The sequence below is a fragment of the Canis lupus genome, chromosome 11 (genome assembly GCF_048164855.1).
Source record: "Canis lupus baileyi chromosome 11, mCanLup2.hap1, whole genome shotgun sequence".
NCBI lineage: Eukaryota > Metazoa > Chordata > Mammalia > Carnivora > Canidae > Canis > Canis lupus.
In genome coordinates, this window is record NC_132848.1 from 47,266,556 (window position 1) to 47,279,798 (window position 13,243).

The following is a 13,243-nucleotide window of genomic DNA, read 5'->3' on the forward strand; positions in this document are numbered from 1 at the left end:
TGGCCCTTTACTGTCTCTCACTAATACTGTAATTTTCTTAAATATTTCCTCTACATACATTTAGAACAATATCAGATAGTGTTATAATTTTTGTTTCCATCATCAAACACAGTTCAGGAAAATCAAGAGGAGAAGGAGAATATACTGTATTTTTGCTGTTTTTCTTTCTCCTTTTCTAAGGTTCCTTTTTTTTTTTAACATTTCTATTCTGTTTAGAGAACTTCTTTTAGTCATTTTTTAAGGTTAGGTCTGCTGGCAATAGTTTATTTTTCCTTCGATTGAAAACGTCTTAATTTCTTTTTTTAAAAAAGACTTTATTTGTTTGAGAGAGAGAGAACATTAGCAGGAGAGGGAGAAGGGCAAAGGGAGAGGGAGAAGCAGACTCCACTGAGCAGGGCGCCTGGCATGGGACTCGATCCCGGGATCATGACCTAAGCCTATGGCAGATGCTTAACTGACTGAGCCATGCAGGCACCCCTAAAATGTCTTGATTTCATCTTCATTTCTTAAGAATATTTATCGAAGAAGAAGAAGAAGAAGAAGAAGAAGAAGAAGAAGAAGAAGAAGAAGAAGAAGGAGAAGGAGAAGGAGAAGGAGAAGGAGAAGGAGAAGGAGAAGGAGAGGGAGAGGGAGAAGGAGAGGGAGAAGAAGAAGAAGAAGAATATTTTCCTAGATATAAGATTCTGGGTTATCAGAATTTCAGTATTTCAAAAATATTGTGTACTTCTAGTCTCCATGGTTTCTGATGAGAAATCTTTGTCATTCGGACTGTTTATTCCTCATAGATAAGATATTGTTTCTCTGGCTGCTTTGAAGTTTTTTTTTTTTTAATATTTCTCTTTAGTTTTCACACTTTGACTATAATGTGTCTGGGTGCAAATTTCTTTGTGTTAATTCTGTTTGGTGTTTACTAAACTTCTTCAATCTGTAGTTTTATATCTCTTGCCAAGTTTGGGGAGTTTTTTAGCCATGAAAAAAAAAGTTTTTTCCAGGACTTTTTTAGCCCTGTTCCCTTTCTCTTCTTTCTCCTCATTCTGGACATACAATAGATAAGTATTAAATATTTTGTTATAGTCAATTTCCAGAGATTCTGCTGACTTTTTCAGTGCATTTTCTCTCTGATGTCTAAATAGAGTAATTTATAATATTCTATCTTCAAGTTCACATATTCTTTTCTCCATATCACCCAATTTGCTGTTGAGCCTATTACATTTTTGGTTATTGTAATTTTCAATCATAAAATTTCCATTGGTTCTTCCTTATGTCTTGTTTATTTGTGGAAATTATTTGTTTGCTGAGAATTTCTAGTTTTTTGTTTGTTTTGAGCATATTCATAATTGCTCGACATTGAAGCATTTTTACTATGGCTGCTTTAAAATGCTCATAGGAAAAAAAAATAAAATAAAATGCTCATAGGATAACTAATGTCTCTGTCATCTTGGTGTTGGCATATATTGTCTTTTTTTCATTCATTTGAGATCTTTCTGGTCTTGATATGATGAGTGATTTTTTAATTAAATCCTGGGCAATTGGGGACTATATTATGAGATTCTGGATTTTATTTAAAACTTCTGTTTTAGTTGGCTTCTTTTGACACCACTTCAACAGAAATGAGGTTGCCTCCTTCTTACTGCCAGATGAGGGTGGAGTCCAGGTTTCCCACTTGGCCACCTTTAAACACTCAAGGGTGATGGTCCTCCTGATTACTATCAGGTATAGGTGGAAATTCTGGCTCTTCACTAGCCTGTACCTGCCTTGGTGGAAGGAGTAGGAGTTTGTCATTTACTTATCTCCACATGGCCTCCACTGATACCATCTGGGGATAGCCTTGTTATTGCTGGGCAATAATAAACCCCCTGACTCTCCATTATACTTATTTAACATTGGCTAGAAAAAGGGGTTAGAGTGTATCTTTGCAACTGATGAGGGTGAAAGTGTAGGCTTCCCACTCAGCCTTTGCTGGAATAGGTGGGATTTTTGTTTGTAGTATTTAGCTGGAGTATATCAGTTATTATCTTCAAGTTTCCTGTCATAGGCTGTCTCTTTTCTGGCCCTTTGGCTAAAAAGAATAGGCTTTAACAAGGCTTTCTTTCTTTCTTTTTTTGTCTGTACCATTGACATTTCCACATTTTCAGCTTCTTCTGCTCTAAGTCTGAAATATATGAGGAAGGAAGGAAGGAAGGAAGGAAGGAAGGAAGGAAGGAAGGAAGGAAAGAAAGAAGAAAGAAAGAAAGAAAGAAAGAAAGAAAGAAAGAAAGAAAGAAAGAAAAAAAGAAAAGAATCCAAAGAACTCACCACCATGTCATTCTTCAAATCCTAAATCCCAAGCTAGTCTACCCTCTCCTCTCCATCTCTCAGTCTTCTTATATTTATTTTTTACATAATGTCAATGGCTTTTGGCTTTACTTAATGAGAAGAATAAGTAAATTGCATATACTCTATTTTCCCAGAAGTTCCCTTGTGTATATTGAAGATTTACTTTGGAAATTTATCTTTAGATAGAGAAAAGAAATGGAGATCTAGCCTTTCCCAGGCGATGCTGCCTCAGCAATGATCTTTTCTTTTCTTTTAAATATTTTATTTATTCATTCATGAGAGACATGGGTGGGGGGCAGGAAGAAGCTCCCTGCAGGGAGCTTGATGTGGGACTTGATCCCGGGACTCCAGGATCACACCCCAGGATCACACCCCAGGGCAAAGGCAGGTGCTAAACCACTGAGCCACCCGGGGATCTCCCAGCAATAGTCTTTTCAAAAGTCATCCAATTAGAGTAGAGCAATCTCTGTCAGTCTGGGGTGTAGCCCAGAAGTAGATCTGAGATGGAGATTTGGGTAAAGGGATTTATTAGAAAATGAATAACCAGTAGCCAAGTGAGGTAAGACTGGGAAGTGAGAGAAGGCAAACAAAGATACATTATCAAAGAAAGTAACTTTGGCTTGAGCCCCCAGGGGACAATGGGGACAGTGTAAGTGTTCTCTGTGAGCTGTCCTGATCAGAATCAAGGGCAGGGCTAGCTTCATGGGATTCTGCAGTCATATAGAACCTGTCACTCAAAAGGGCCTGAGATTGGTTTAATGCTCTACTCTCACCATCTTGAAATTCTTTAAAAAAAATTTTAACAAGGACCCTACATTGTCATTTTCCACTGGGCCTTACAAATTGTGTAGCTAGGGGGTACTTCCTCCCTGAAAAGGAGTTGGAGGGATGTAAATTCCTAAGCATCCTGGGTTCTTCTTTACCTGAGGAGTACTGGGTTGCACAGTATCCCCCCAAAGTTCATATCCACTAGAACTTCAGAATGTAGTCTTTTTTTGAAATAGAGTCATTGCAGACAGATATAATCAGTTAAGATGAGGGTACTGGATAATGGTGAGCCCTAATCCAATGATGAGTATTTTTATAAGAAGAGAAAACACATGTGCGTACACACACACACACACACACACACGCACACACAGAGGGGAGTATGCCATGTGAAGAGGCAGAAGTTGGAGTGAAGCATTTATAAGCCAAGAAACACCAAGAATTGCCAGCTGGCCACCAAAAGCTAGAAGAGGCATGGAACAGCTTCTCCCTCATAGCCTCCTCAAGGAACCAGCCATGCCAACACTTTGATTTTGGACTTCCAGCCTCTTTAACCATAACAGAATAAATTTCTGTTGTTTTAAGCCTCCCAGTTTATAACAGCCCTTAGAAAACTAATGCAGTAGACCAGATAGACTCCAGGTACTGGCTGTTGGGAATGATGGCACACCCTGGTCAGCATGTGAAAGGTTGACAAAGGATCTCAAGCAAAAGGCAGAGCCCTCTGGTCTTGGCCTGTCTTAACCAAACCAACTTCTCATCCTTAAGGTGAGGATGTGGGCTAATGACCCAGCCAAGAGGGAAGTGTTCAGACAATAAGGAAGGTGGGGCCTCCAGTGAACCTGAGAGGCTGACCTCAGTTAATTACATTTGCATTCAAGTAAGAAGAAAAAGAAAAAACAAACAATGCCAACCAAACAAGTCCTTTGTCAGAGGGCCAAATTCAGCTTCTGAGCCTGAAAATTATACTTCTGGCTGGGAAGCTTTCCAGGTAATCAGCCAACTCCTGCTGATCCTCATGTTACAGCTGTTCTCTGAGAGAGCTCTTCTACCCTAAAGTCAGGCTGGCTTTATTCACAGTTCTGCTCTGCAGTAGCCTCAGCTATTCATATATCTCCACCACTGACCCTAAGAGTTCTGAAATTCCTAGCTGACCTGCTTCTTGAATTAAGACATTAAAATTATTTGCTTAAATGCAAATACCATCTACAGTCTGCTAGAGTGGCGGAAATTTACCTTAAATTATATCATCACATTATCTCTCTGAAGAATTTGCAGAGCCTTAAGCAGATGGGAAACTAAGCAGGTACATTTTGGTGAGAATCAGGAGAATGTGAACCAGAAGTCACCACCAGGGGAGTGATGTCCAGGTAAAACAATGTTGAATGAGCTAGCAGGCAGCAGGGGAAAAGAATGTGAAATGAGTTGGAAGAAAGGTTATATAGAAAAGGAGTCCTGAAAGATAAAACATCACTGAGTCAAAATATTGCACATAGCTGGCACTGTGCACAAAAAAGACTTAGGGAATGTGGGCACAATGAATTTTTCTCCTGATTTTAGGCATCTTGCTTAATACCAGAGACTCAAAAATTTAAAAACCATAAATTTAAACAAATATGTTTACCTATTTTATTGGCCCTCACATCTTTGAAAAGAAGCTATTTAAATGTCCATCAGATAGATAAGGATAACGAGATTCATAAAGGCTAAGTGAGTTTTCCAAGGAGCAAGCAGAAAATTCATTATCATTACCAGCTCTTTTCTAGAACATTATGCTTGCTATTCATGACAGGGTACCTGGCACATTTGGGTGCAAATTCTGTCAGTGAGAGGTTGCACAGAGTGATAAAGGATGAATAACAATCAAGATTATCTCCATAGATTCACAACCAGTATGTGACCAGACAGGGCTATGAGCTCAGAAGGGAATTGCTTGGAGTTTAGTGCTCTTTGGTTGCCATCTTGAAATCTTTAATAATTTTATTTCAGGGACTGCCTGGATGGTTCAGTCAGTTAAGTGGACTCTTGATTTTGGATCAGGTCATGATCCCAGGGTAATGAGATGAAACTGTGTCAGGCTCTGGGCTTGACATAGAGCCTGCTTGAGATTTTTCTCCCATTCCCTATGCCCCTCCCCTCCTCCTGTTTTCTCTCTCTCTCTCTCAAATAAACAAATGAAATCTTAAAAAAAAAAAAATTTGATCTTTAAATTTGTGTTTTGTATGTGAACTCTAATGGCAAAATGGAACATGCATCAGGGGCTTGGAGCTTCAGCTCAAGTGCAGTTCCACCTCTTGCTGTGTCTCATAAACCCCAGATCTGTTGTCAATTCCTCTACCCCTACCCAGTAGCCATTGTTTCTCTCCACTCCTGAGGGCTGAGCATTGTTTCAGGGAAGATCAAGATCAAGCATACTTGCCTTATGCACCTAATTATGGGTTGGGGTCCTGGATATCTGTGAGGGTTCACACTTGCTCTATGAGAATCACTATGGTCAAAGGAGGACCCACATTAAATAGAAAATTAAGAAACACCTCATCAGATCAAAAGAGATAAAGACTAAAACACACAAACAAAACAAAAAACCCATTTTCCTCCTTTGTAAACAAAGGGACTCATATTTTCATCTTGCACTGGGCCCTGTCAATGGTGTAGCCAGCCATTAGAACAGTGACTCAACATATAGTGTATATATCGATAATTTGTTAAGCCAAGGCACCCCTGTGCAACTTGTTGGCATACTCAATACAGCCCCAACACAGGGGTTGTATCTGTAATACAGCAGTAGTCCAGGGATGACCAGGCTATCCCATTGTTCTCAAACACACTCCACTCCTAAGGCCTGATGTGCGTTCAGAACAATGCAAACCAGCTACAGACACCCTCAGCTCACCCCTAACTCTGAAGAAGTTGTAACACATAGCCTTAGATTTGTGATAGTCTGTGTATGAATGAATTATGTTTATTTTGTTCATTGCTAACTTCCATCAGGCACATAAAAAGTAAATCCTGAGCTCTTAATCGTTCCTTAACTTTGGCCTTCTATGGAAGCATGGAGGAGAGGCTCAGGTTGCTTTCCAACTTCTTCTTTTTTTTATCCTTGATTTCTGCAGATTATGGTTGCAGTGTTACCACATATTTCTGAATGTGTATCATCATTTTCAGATAAAACACAATCATTGTTCAAAGTGAGGTTAATTTTTATTCCAAGTCTATCATGATCATTCCTGTGACCTCTCCACTTACTTGTGTTGCTCTTAGGATATTCAGTCCTGCTCTTGTCACTGCTTCCAGCAATAGATGACCAGCAGGATAGGCTCTTCCTGGTCCTGCTCTTGGACAACTGGTAGAAGCAGAGGCTATGCACTTGAGCCCTAACAGCAGCCTAGGCACATAAGGGAAGCAGATTGACCAGGCAGGGGCATCTGGGGTAAGGGGCAGAGCTCAGGGCTCAGAGGGCAGCAGGATGAACCTGAAAACAACCATAGGCTTCCTTATGCCCATCCATTTGAGGTTCATGGAGGAACATAGAGAATATGAGCCTGGGATTAGTCATCCCTCAAATACAAGTAAATAATTATGAAATCATCCTAAATAATCCAGAAATTGGCTCAAAGACTAGCAGAGCAAATTCCAGAACTGAAGGGAGAGAAGAGGCCACATTGAAGAAGGCAGGAAGTGTGGGGACATGGCTTGAGAGAGAGGGAGCTGCAACTATGGAGAAGGGTGAGAGACAGACTACCACATAGAGGAGCCCACTCAGGGAAAATGAGTCCCCAGAGCAATTGGCTTGGAAAGCAGGAGGGGCTATACTTCATGAGTTATTGCAACCAGTGGGGCTTAAAGCTTGGAGTTTTAAAGGTCATTGTGCTTGGCTCTAAAAGAGCTTGGAGGACCCTGGGCTGCTCTTGGACAGAATGGAGACAAACAGCCAAAGACTATACAGTGTAGAAACAGCAATCTAAAGACTGCCTGGGACACACAGTGGGGTGGTTAGTTGCTCACCTTGGAGTGTGTCCCAGAGAAGCATTGTCCATAGAGAGACCCTTCAAGAATCAAAAGAACTAGCCAGCACCATTTCTTTCCCTTTCCCTTCAGCATAAGCACAGAGCCACCTCTGGGCACCAGCACAGCACTGACACTCACTACCTAACTTGCTTACACCAAGCCCATGCTCCAGTGGAACCATCCCTACCAGTCATGCTTGTCTAAGTCCTTGTGCTGCAGGCCCCCTCCCCCCAGAAGACTAGTCCAAATCCTTGCCAATACTTCATCTCCTAACCTGAGAGTTTTGTGAAGCCTTAGTACCAGCAGTGGTGGCAATAGGTCTCATTTCACAAGCAGACTAGAACACACCTAGTTAAAATGTGCCATATTCAACTTAGGGACCAAACATCGCCCACAACAGAGAAAGAGCTTCTGAAGACAATTGGCCTGAAGCATACAGGACAAAAATAGCAGGGCACATGTAACACACATTGGAGACACTCCCAGAAGCACAAGGCTCCAGGGACAGGGAACACCACTTTAGGATCTCTTCTTCATAAGGCCATTACCCTCAAGAACAGGAGACATAGTTGACTTTCATAAACAGAGAGAAACAGGCACAGAGCCATAGACAAAAAGAGAAGACAGAGAAATTCATCCAAAATGAAAGAACAGGACAAGGCCACTGCCAGAGACCTAAGCAAAACAGATATAACTGACATACCTGATAGAAAACTTAAAGTAATGATCATAAAAAGAGTAGAAAACATGACTGAGATCCTTAACACAGAGATAATGAATAACATAGCAGAGATAAAGGGCTCAATAAATAAAATGAGAAACACATTTGATGGAATGAACAACAGGACGGAAAAGCAAAATAACAAATGAGTGACCTAGAAGACAGAGTAATGGAAATTAATCAAGGTAAACAAAAGAGAGAAAAAAGCATTATGCAAACAAGAATAGATTTAGGGAACTCGATGATTCCATCAAATGTCATATTATAGGAGTCCCAGAAGAAAAAAAAGAAAAAAGGGTAAAGAAAATTTATTTGAAGCAACACTGAGAATTTCCCTAATGTGAGAAAAGAAACAAATACCAGATCCAGTAGGCATAGAGAATGCCCCTTAAATCAACAAAAGCAAATCCACATGAACATATTGTAATTAAAGTGCAAAAATATAGTTATAAAGAAAAAAATTTTTTAAGCAGCAAGAGAAAAGAAGGCAGTAACTTACAAAGGAAAACCCATAAGACTAGCAGGGAATTTTTCAGCAGAAACTTTCCAAGCCAGAAGAGAATGGCATGATGTATTCAAAGTGCTGAATAGGAAAAAATCCACAGCCAAGAATACTCTATCCAGCAAGGCTACCATTCAGAGGAGAAGGAATAATAAAGACTTTCCCTGACAAACAAAAACTAAATGAGTTCGTGACCACTAAGCCAGCCCTGCAAGAAATATTAAAGGGGATTCTGAGTGGAAAGGAGAAACCAAAACTAGTAGTATAAAGGTAGGAAACAGAAAAGCAAGCAGTAAAAATAATGTTTCTGTAAAAAAATAAAAAATCAGTCAAGAAACTCAGAAAATAAAATGATGTAAAATATAAAAACATATATCAAAGATATGAGGAGGAGAGGAGTAAAGAATGGTTCAAACCTAAATGACCACTAACTTAATATAGACTGATATATCCACAAGAGGTTATATACAAACCTAATGGATACCATATATTTAAAAACTAATAAATGTGCAAAGAATAAAAAGAAATGTAAATATATCACTAAAGAAAATCAGCAAACCATGAAAGGAGAAAGACAAGAAAGGATCAAAGAAAATCTTCAGAAAAAAAAAAACACAAAACAAATAATAAAGTGACAATAAATACATACCTATCAATGATTATTTTAAATATAAACAAACTAAATGCTCCAATCAAAAGACATAAGGTGACATAATAGATTTAAAAAAAAAAAAAAGACCTAAATATACGCTACAAGAGACTCATTTTAGACCTAAAGACACCTGCAGTGTGAAAGTGAGGGAATGGAGAAACATTTATCATGCAAATGGATGTCAAAAGAAAGCTAGAGTCTCAATATTTATATCAAAGAAAATAGACTTAAAAAATGACTTTAACAAGAGATAAAGAAGGACAATATATAATAATAAAGGGGACAGTCCAACAAGAAGATAGAACACTTTTAAATATTTATGCACCCAATATGGGAGCACCCAAATACATAAAAGAATTAATAACAAACACAAAGGAACTACTCGATAATAATGCAATAATAGTAGGGGACTTTAACACCTCACATGCATCAATGGACAAATAATCTAAACAGAAAATCAACAAGGAAACAGTGGTTTTGAATGACACACTGGAACATCTCATGTTAAAACAACAGAATACATATTCTTTTCAAGTATACATGGAAAATTCTCCAGAATAGATCACATATTAGTCTACAAAATAAGCTGCAACAAGTCCAAGAAGACTGAAGTAATACCATGAATCTTTTCTGACCACAACACTATGAAACTAGAAGTCAACCACAAGAAAAACTCTGAAAAGATCACATATACATGGAATTTATTTATTTTTTTTTTTAATTTTTTTTTTTAATTTTTATTTATTTATGATAGTCACAGAGAGAGAGAGAGAGAGAGGCAGAGACACAGGCAGAGGGAGAAGCAGGCTCCATGCACCGGGAGCCTGACGTGGGATTCGATCCCAGGTCTCCAGGATCGCGCCCTGGGCCAAAGGCAGGCGCTAAACCACTGCGCCACCCAGGGATCCCTATACATGGAATTTAAATAACGTGCTTCTAAATAATGAATGAGTCAGGAAATAAAAGAAAAAATGAAAAAGTGCAAGGAAATAGATGAAAAAGAAAACACAATGGTCCAAAACCAGCAAAACTGATTCTAGGAGGAAGTTTCATAGCAAGAAATGTCTATCACAAGAAGCAAGAAAAATTTCAAGTAAACTAACCTTACACCCAGAGGAGCTAAGAAAAGAACAACAAAGAAAACCTAAAACCCACAGAAGGAAGGAAATAATAAAGACTAGAGCAGAAATAAATGATATAGAAACTATATAAACAGTAGTACAGATCAATGAAACCAGGAGCTGCTTCTTTGAAAAAAAAAAAAAAGTCAATAAAATTGAAAAACCTCTAGCCAGACTTGTCAAGAAAAAAGGAGAAAGGACTCAAATAAAATCACAAATAAGAGAGGAGAAAAAAACAACCAATACCATAGAAACATAGCAATTATAAGAGAATATTATGACAAACTATATGCCAATGAATTGGAAAATCTAGAAGAAAAGGATAAATTCCTAGAAACACATAACCTATCAAAACTGAAACATAAAGAAATAGAAAATTTAAACACACAATCACCAGCAAAAAAATTGAAACAGTAGCCAAAGACTCCCAACAAACAAGAGTCCAGGACCAGATGGCTTCACAAGCAAATTCTACTAAACATTTAAAAAAGAATTAACAGCTATTCTTCTCAAATTTTTCCAAAAAAAATGGAAAAGGAAGGAAAATTTCCAAATTCTTCTATGAGGTCAGCATGACCCTGATACCAAAACCAGATAAAGATACCACAAAAAAGGAGATTGGTATCTCTGATGAACATAGAAGCAAAAGTCCTTGACATATACTAGCAAACCAAATCCAACAATATGTAAAAAAAAATTATTCATCATAATCAAGTGAGATTTATTCTTGGGATTTATTCTAGTATTTGCAAATCAATCAATGTAATACATCACATCAATAAAAGAAAGGGTAGGAACCAGATGATCATTTCAACAGACACATTTTGACAAAGTATAACATCCATGCATGATAAAAAAAAATGTCAACAAAATAAGTTTAGAGGGAACATACCTCAACATTTGTTGTGATGAGCATTGGATTTTGTATGGAAGTGTTAAATCACTATATTGTACACCTGAGACTAATATAGCAGTATATGTTAACTAACTGGAACTAAAATCTTAAAAAAAAAAAAAAAAAAAGCCTTCCTCCAGGGGGCCCCTGAGACACCATGAGTGAGGCCACTCCCAAAGCCAAGTTCACTAAGGATAAAGTTTTTTTTATGGGGTCTCTAACAAATGTTCTCAGACAACTTAAGGTACTTCCTTAGCCCATTTTCCCCAAAATCACAATAAAATATATGCTCCAAGGCAGACTGACAGCACATGGGTATAAAGGCTTTTACTGGGGTTCCAGAAATGTTCTAAAATTGGATTTTGGTGGTGATTGTACAACTCTGTATGCTTACTAAACGTTATTGAATTACACTATTCCCTTGAGAATTCCTGTATATTCAGATCCTGGCTCCATTTTGTATTTATGTTCTTGCTTTTAAATCAATTTTACTGAGGTATAATTTACATAAAAACAAATGTAAATTCATAGCTTGATGGGTTTTGACAAATGTATATATCTGTGTAAGCACTGCCAGTTGTGATACAGAACATTTCTATTCTCACAAAAAGTCCCCCCCTAGCCACTCTGTACTTATTTCTTTCCCAAATCCTGCCCTAGGCTACCACCACTCTGCCTTTTTATTACTATAGATTAGTTTTGAGTCTTCTACAATTTCATATAAATGTATTGTTTTCTGTCTGGCTTCTTTTGCTCAACATAGTATTTTTGAGAATCATCTTAAACCCCTCTTTAAAAATAAAACAAGGCAAACTTGTGTTGGTGGTTTCTCCAAAGTGAGAAAGCCAACTTTATGACAAGAACAAGTTCTTTAAACCAGAAAACAGCTTTTTTTCATTAGTCTAAGGCCCTTGCCTGATAATATTTTTCTCAGCAATGAGTTTAGAAGAGGAAATTCCATCTCTAATAGAGAATGAATCTTTATATTATCTCTGTTGAATTCTTTAAAAAGAGAATAAAAGGGGATCCCTGGGTGGCGCAGCGGTTTGGCGCCTGCCTTTGGCCCAGGGCGCGATCCTCCAGACCCGGGATCAAATCCCACATCGGGCTCCTGGTGCATGGAGCCTGCTTCTCCCTCTGCCTATGTCTCTGCCTCTCTCTATATATATAACTATCATAAATAAATACAATTAAAAAAAAAGAAAATTAAAAAAAAGAATAAAAGGGTGAGATTAGAGTTAAAGAAACACCAAGACAAATATATTTTAAATGAAAACACTCAAAAATGCCACATATTTAAATTTTCTAAGCCAGATGACTAATTTCTTAGGAAAGTCAGAATATTTAATCTTATGACATGTAGTAGACACTCAAGTAACTATTGAAAGATGGAATAAATTTGAAAGTACTTATAACACTCGCAGAACAGACAGTATCTCTCCAACCGTGCCTAAATTGCTCTATGAAGCAGTCAGTGTGAAATCTGCCTTTAGTCATGGGCAAGTTTTGCTCACAAGATAGCAAGCAGTCACTTGGAAAGTGTGGAATGACTTTTTAAAACAGCTAAACCAAATGGAACAAAATGTGGGTGTTGGCTAACATAGAAGTATGCTAAGTCAAAAGTAAGGCCTGGGAGCCCTTACTGGAGCCAAGCAATAGACCTCAAATGGTTTAAGCCCCTTGCACGAGGAGATAAGACCACAAGAATTAGCAGAGGAAGATTTCATGCAGAGCACCAATCTTTGTCTTCCACCACAGAAAAAAAAAAAAAAAAAAACTGTTCCATTAATACTTATTGAGGTTAGATGTTTCTCTGCACCATTCCTTGATGACATACCTCATCTCCAGAAGTTCCCAAGAGCACGATCCAGGAAATCTGTTTCCATAAGTAGCATACGCATGAACAACACAAAGCATCTGCTTGGGCTTTCCTTTTCCTGCCATTCTAACTAATTATATCACTTTTCAAGTATTTCAGTTTAGAAGCTTACCCAGGAATCAAAAAATGCTTCTTTGCTTCTTTGTTCCCTGCTTGTCCCAGCTTCCATTAGGGATCATGTTTCTTTTCACAGTCTAACCATTGTCTTTGATTCACTCTGTACCACCCACATCCCACAGCCTCCTATCCCTTTTCCCATGACACCTTGGGGCTACCCACCCCACTGTTTCATCCCATGCCATCCCTAAGCAATCCCTGTTGGCAGCCTCAGGAGAAATGTTTTATAACTATATGAGTTTATATATGTGCATTCTACCCACG